Here is a 7,065-nt window from a genome sequence, read left to right as displayed (position 1 = left end):
AGTCAATGCAGTCTATTTTCATCCTATAAGCTATCACTACTATATAAACTTAAAGATTAGAAAATAACTTCTGCATTACTTAAAAATATGCAAATTTCTCCCTTCATTTATTCACTTATTCCATTCTTTTTCATCTTCTAAATGTCAGATATTGGAAGGCAATGGGAATATAACAATGAACAAAAAGATTAGTTCCTATCCTTATAGAACTTACAAACCAATATTAATATTAACTAATATTAACAATCACTTTAATAACTCATTACCATTATGGTATGTGCTATGTAGAATAGCTCCAAGGTGCTATGCATGCATGCAATGGGAGCCTAATTAGAGTAAGGGGCCATAGCAAACATCGAAAAGAGTGACATATAAGCTGAGTCTTGAAGGATGGCTAGGAGTTTGCTAAGTGAAGCAGGGTGAAGGAGCAGGGAGGTTGAGATGGGGAAATTCAAACAGAAGGAGAGCTCTTCCCTCTCTCCTCTCCAATATCCACCCACTCATATGCAAACACGCAGGTGCACACACACCCTCAGTTCAGTTCAGTTCAGTTCAGTCATGTCCAACTCTTTGCGACCCGAGGGACTGCAGCACGCCAGGCCTCCCTGTCCATCACCAACTCCCAGAGTTGACTCAAACTCATGTCCATTGAGTGGGTGATGCCATCCAACCATCTCATCCTCTGTTGTCCCCTTCTCCTCCTGCTTTCAATCTTTCCCAGCATCAGGGTATTTTCCAATAAGTCAGTTATGTGCATCAGGCGGCCAAATTATTGGAGTTTCATCTTCAGCATCAGTCCTTCCAATGAATATTCAGGACTGATTTCCTTTAGGATGGATTGGTTGGATCTCCTTGAAGTCCAAGGGACTCTCAAGAGTTTTCTCCAGCACCACAGGTCAAGAGTAATACAAGCCTTATGACCTAGAAACCTGGGGATTCAAGAGCTCCTAGGTCAAAGTTAAAAGAATGGTGTGTTCTAAAGCCAAGGCAAAAGGAAACAAAGAGCTAAACTGCTGTGCTAAAATCAAAGTGGCTCTGAGGTTTGGTACCGCACATAAAGAGGGACCTAGAGCTTTAACACTGACCCTCCAAACTGGCAAGGCTACTGGAGTGTTACCAATTCTACAAGTAGAGCATTTAGGCGCCCTGTTCCCTGACAGTGCACAGGAAGGTGACAAGACCTCGGAAGAAAATGGCCAAGTGGTATCCAAGGAAGGCTAGACTGCAGGCTGATCTGGGACTCCCAGCCTGGACAGAAACCCTCCACCTCAGCTTAAGCAGAATCAGCAGAGCTGTTAGCCTTGAAGAGACCACCCAGGGTGTAGACTGAAGATCTGAGCACTCCCATTGACGGTCTGGGAAAGAGCACTGAACATGACCCTGGAGGCCTCAATAATCCTGACACTGAATTTTCTACCAAATTTGGGTGGAGCTGTGTGGTCTCTGGGCTTCCCTGGTAGCTCAGCTGGTAAAGAATCCACCTGCAATGCAGGAGACCCTGGTTTGATTTCTGGGTCGGGAAGTTCCCTGGAGAAGGGATAGGATACCCACTCCAGTATTCTTGGGCTTCCCTGGTGGCTCAAACAGGAAAGAAACCACCTGCATGCAAGAGACCTGGGTTCGACCCCTGGGTTGGGAAGATCCCCTGGAGCAGGGCATGGGAATCCACTCCAGTATTCTTGCCGGGAGAATTCCAGGGACAGAGGAGCCTGGTGGGCTACCATCCATGGGGTCGCAAAGAGTTGGCCATAACTGAGCAACTAAGCACAGCACAGTGTGGTCTCTAAACAGATTAAATCATGTTTGTGCTAAGTTGCTTCAGTTGTGTCCAACTCTTTCAAACCCCATGGACAGCAGCCCGCCAGGCTCCTCCATCCATGGGATTCTCCAGGCAAGAATACTGGAGGCCGCCATGCCCTGCTCCAGGGGGGCCTCCCCGCCAGGGATGGGACCCAGGCCCGCTGTGTGCTCTGCATTGGAGGTGGGTTCTTTACCACTAGCGCCATCTGATCTTTTGTTTTCTGCTGTCCACCCTGGAACCACTGACAGGTTCATTGTCATGGATAGCCTTAATTGTCCCCACACATGTGTTGCAAAGATACTCAAATTCCTCCCAGGCCTCAAATTCAGCTGGAGTCAGATCACTGTCATGTCTCCTTAACCTTGGCTTGAAGATTCTTCAGGTCTTGAGGGCACTCAGTGCTACCCAGAAAACACTGGGTTCTTCCCCAGAACTCACTGGAAAGCCAAATCACATTTAGAGAACAAAAGAACTACAACATTTCTTTCAATCCACATTTTGGGACAAAAGGTTGTGAAGAAGAAGTGGAATCTGGAAAAAGTCTTGAAGCAGTTTGAGCTGAGCTTCAGGTGTCTCTTACTGGATTCTGCTGGCCATAAGTGGAGAAGGAACAATTAAAGGTGCAGGGCCAGCATGGACAAATGCTCAGTAAATGAAAGAAGGAACGGTCTTGGCCCTTTCAGGGACCCATGCCAATCTCCAGAAAGTCTTCCTTTTTATCTGAGCTCCATCTCTCCCACAGGAGTGATACACACAAAGAAAGCTGGGCTGTCTTCCCCTAATCTATGGCTTCCCAGCAGTGACAGTAGGCCTCCCAATTGGCCACCAAGGTTGTAGGGGCAAAAATGTGCTTCACACTTAACTGGGAAAGAAGCTCCTCGTTAAGTTATGTATCATTAGTACATCCTAATGTCATTACGTACAAGAATTAAAATTTGCATAGAAATCATTGCAGGGAATTGTTTCTTCCCCATGCCGGTATTGATTTCCCGGCACCGTTAGCTGCTTAATGCTACTGCTTTTAATTGATTACTCCAGGGGAGTCCCTCAATAGCAGAATTCTTCAACTGAGATACTAGGACATTCATTGAATGTGATTCAACAACCCCAATTGACTCTGGAGACCTCTACCTTTCTATAGCACAATCAGAGCAGGCCCACAAAATTTAATAAATAATGTGGTCCTACCATATGCAATACTGAGGCTACAGCCCACTTAAAAATATGAACCTGTCCAGTTCTGTTTACCTGCTAAAAGTCAGTGATCAAGTCATACATTTGTAACTACACACAAAGTTGAGTATCTGAGACTTATATTAAAACCTCTTCTTGTTTCCACCTCCGTATGTCTGGGAAAACTATAAAATGCCTGAATTCACCCTCCTGCCCTAGTAAACAGTTGAGTGACCCTAGCTTGACTCTCCTTTGGCTCACCAGGGGTGTTGCAGTATTCAGTATATACAACACCATGGTCACTGCTGAGGACTAAAGAAGCTGAGAGGTGTTGGAGAGAAAGAAGACTAAGGCAAGGACAGTTCAGGGAGCACTTCAATACGTACTGATTTACCCAACCCTCAGCAGGGGCTTCTTGTCTTCTGACTCACTTTTCTCTTAAATGTTGGCCTCAAGCCCATCCAACTGACCAAATATAGAGTGCCTTAGCAGGGTTACTATAAGTGTCAACCCACAAATTCAGGTGCACAAGAAGTTTTTTCTTGTGATTAGTCTATTAGGGCCCTCCATTCCTCCAGGTAATATAAAACTTAATCTCAGACCATTCAAGTTCTCCCTACAATCTCTGGGGCTGTGGCTAAGACAAAGAGAAAGTATTTGATCTTTTATTTTCTGCTGTCCACCCTGGAACCACTGACAGGTACATTGTCACGGATAGCCTTAATTGTCCCTGCACATGTGTTGCAAGAATATTTAAATTCTACCCAGGCCTCAATTTCAGTTGGAGTCAGATCACTGCCATACCTCCTTAACCTTGACTTGAAGTTTCCTCAGGTCTTGAGGCCACTCAGCACTACTCAGAAAACACTGGGTTCGTCCCCAGAACTCACTGGACTCTGGGGAATGATAAGGCTGCAACCAAGTCTAGTCCACAGGGCTGGAGCCAGGCTGGACTCAGGGGAGCCCTTCAGAGCTTGTTGCCCCCCTCTCTGTGAGGGAGAGGCCAGGCACAGTCCCATCTACTCAGCTTTCTCCAACCCTCTCTCTTTTGTCTTCCACTTGGGTCTTGTCCCACAGCGCAGGTAACCACATCTCTGTTAAGGGTCTTATCAAGGACTTTTGTCCTAACTCACTCCTCTCACATCCTATGGAATTTCCACCTAGTCTGGGGAGAAAAAAAAAATAACTCAGGTTGATCCTGTATCCTTTCAAATCTGTTATGTATGTCATGAAGTGTATGACCTGGGTTCTTTAGGGCTTAAGCTTCTGAAGCTCAAAAGCCCTGGTTCTTGAAACTCTTAATAGGTTTTTTAAAACTCAAAGGCTGTGAATTAACTTTTTAGTTTTCTGCTCTTCTGCTATAATAACCTTTCTCTTAGGTGATGAAATATCTTTGCTGAATATGGGAAGGGCTAGGTGTAAGGACACACACACAGAGAAGATAATTTATTAAAATATTATCCCAACATGCTACTGTATATCTAAGGCCATGGTAGAAACTAAGGGAAACAAAAAAATAACATGGTCTATGTGCTAAAGACAATAAAATTTCATTATAGAGACCATGATTTACCCATCTAAGATACTCAAAAGACACATTGTCACATATAATGCAGGGTTAACTTAAACGATACTCAAAATGTTATGAAGAAGCCAAATAAGAGAGCTATCAAGATGAACCATAGGGGTCAGACACAGTTCCATGGATATGATTGACCTGAAAGGAAGAAGGTAGGAGGAAGTAATAAGTGAATAATTTCATCTCGAAAACTTTTCTCCAGGCAAGTGTCATGTCCTTTATATTAGGCTTTTTATGGTGTTTTTTCACTGCTCTCCCATGGGTTTGATGAAAAAGTCTATTTCTGCCTTTCAAAAACTAATGTGCCCTAGATTCCTCTTTGATTAGCCAGCATCCATACCAACATGTAAGATTTTATTGAAATCCATTTCTCCTGTGGTAACTGAAGAACACTTTGATACTCATTGCCCAAGAGGGTGGAACCATCAAATAGGACCACCTAAAAAAGGGTAAGAGGTGCCATGACCTACATAGGTAAAGATCTAATTGTGCACTTTCACTGTGCAAATCTTTCTAGATAGTTAAAATGACTCCCTCTTTTTCTCTAGCATTTTGACATTTCAAACGCAATGCTCTGATGTCCAGAAAATGTTATTATTTGTTCAAACTAATAATAAAGGAAAAGAAGAGGGAGTTTTAGAATCCAATACTGCAACAGCATATTAAAATCAAATCTTGGTTTTAATGTGTGTACATTTTGAATACATATTTTCATTAAACAAGGAGGAAGACTAAGCGACATTTTTATAAAGAAATATGCCTTTCAGTGGCTTCTCTGGCGGCTCAGAGGTAAAGAATCAGCCTGCAATGCAGGGGTTGCAGGAGATGCAGGTTCAACCCCTGGGTCAGGAAGATCCCCTGGAGGAGGGCAGGGCAACCCACTCCAGTATTCCTGCCTGGAGAATCCTGTGGACTGAGGAGCCTGGCGGGATACAGTTCATAGGGTCGCAAAGAGTCAGACACGAGTGAAGCAACTTAGCAGTCATACACACCTTTCAGGGAATTAATACTTATGTTTGCATCACTAATAGTGATTCTTACCTCTAATAATGTGCATTATTACTACTGTAGCTAACTGAGAATTTTCATGTTTTCATCATATACTGAATCCCTTTTCCACTGTAAAAATACTTCTCCCAAGTTTCATTTCTATATCAGAATAACTCTGAGAAAGCACATTTTTCTGTTTAAGGATTTGTGACTTCCTATGGAAATCTATGTATTTACAAAGGAAATTTAAAGTACTCTTCTCTTAAAGCTTTGCCTTAAATACACGAATAGGAAATCTTCTGCTTAAAAATCAATTTACTGAATAATTAAACATGGTGGTGGTTATGAACTTGAATATAACAAAAACCTGGGGATCTGGGCTGGGTGGAGGGAAAAAAACCTAGCTGAATACAAATACATCAACAAATTGTTACAGTAGCTCATGGGAGAAAAAGACTATGAAAATAACTGCTGAGTATTTTTATATCTTGGAATTTTAGTCATTGTAAAATAGAGATGAAAATTAATGAATAAAACTTCTTTCAGCTAAGAGGAGAAAATGATCTTGTGACTTTTTTCTACTTTACTGGAAAAATAAAAACCCTATAAAATATATGTTCAGAGTAAATAAATTCAAACCCTAGACTAAGCACCTGTACAAAAAAAAGTCATTTCCTGACTACTCTTCCTCTCAGGAGTCTGTGTTTCATTCGACATATACCAAAATGACTAATACAAATGACAGAAGTATTCTATCCATATAGAAGCATACATTTTCTGATTTAAAAAACCATACATGCAGTCATATTAGACATTAGACATTAGACATGGAGTCACATTAGCCTACAACATTTTGAAAAACAACCGTATGTCATGGATGTCTTTACACATTAGCACATTCAGACTTGCTTCATTCTCTTTAAAGACTCAGTCGCCCAGTCATGTCTGACTCTTTCTGACGCCATGGACTGCAGCATGCCAGGCTTTCCTGTCTATCACCAACTCTCAGAGCTTACTCAAACTCCTGTCCATCAAGTCGGTGATACCACCCAACCATCTCATCCTCTGTTACCCCCTTCTCCTCCTGCTTTCAATCTTTCCCAGCATCATGGTCTTGCAGTGAGTCAGTTCATCGCATCAGGTGGCCAAAGTATTGGAGTTGCAGCTTCAGCAACAGTCCTTCCAATGAATATTCAGGACTGATTTCCTTTAGGATGGACTGGTTGGATCTCCTTGCAGTCCAAGGGATTCTCATCAGTCTTCTCCAGTGCCACAGTTCAAAAGCATTAATTCTTTAGGGCTCAACTTTATTTATAGTCAAACTCTCACATTCGTAAACTTCCAGATGTTCAAGCTGGATTTAGAAAAGGCAGAGGAACCAGAGATCAAATTGCTAAGATCTGTTGGATCATCAAAAAAGTAAGAGTTCCAGAAAAATATCTACTTCTGCTTTAGTGACTATGCAACACCCTATGACTGTGAATCACAACAAACTGCGGAAAATTCAGAAACAGATGGGAAT

The 7,065-nt window shown here is 42.4% G+C and overlaps 1 long non-coding RNA gene across 1 annotated transcript in view; it reads right to left on the bottom strand.

The window, feature by feature from the left end:
• Positions 1 to 4,407: 4,407 nt before the first annotated feature.
• The window catches only part of LOC120881483, a 10,522-nt gene continuing 7,864 nt past the window's right edge, over positions 4,408 to 7,065 (bottom strand). The window contains exon 2 of the long non-coding RNA XR_005725315.1: positions 4,408 to 4,691. This is a non-coding gene — a long non-coding RNA (uncharacterized LOC120881483). The remainder of the gene's footprint in view (positions 4,692 to 7,065) is intronic.

Source organism: Oryx dammah, unplaced genomic scaffold (assembly GCF_014754425.2).
Source record: "Oryx dammah isolate SB20612 unplaced genomic scaffold, SCBI_Odam_1.1 HiC_scaffold_23, whole genome shotgun sequence".
Classification (NCBI taxonomy): domain Eukaryota; kingdom Metazoa; phylum Chordata; class Mammalia; order Artiodactyla; family Bovidae; genus Oryx; species Oryx dammah.
The sequence above is the reverse complement of the archived record's forward strand: the minus strand, read 5'-3'. Positions and strand labels throughout refer to the sequence as shown.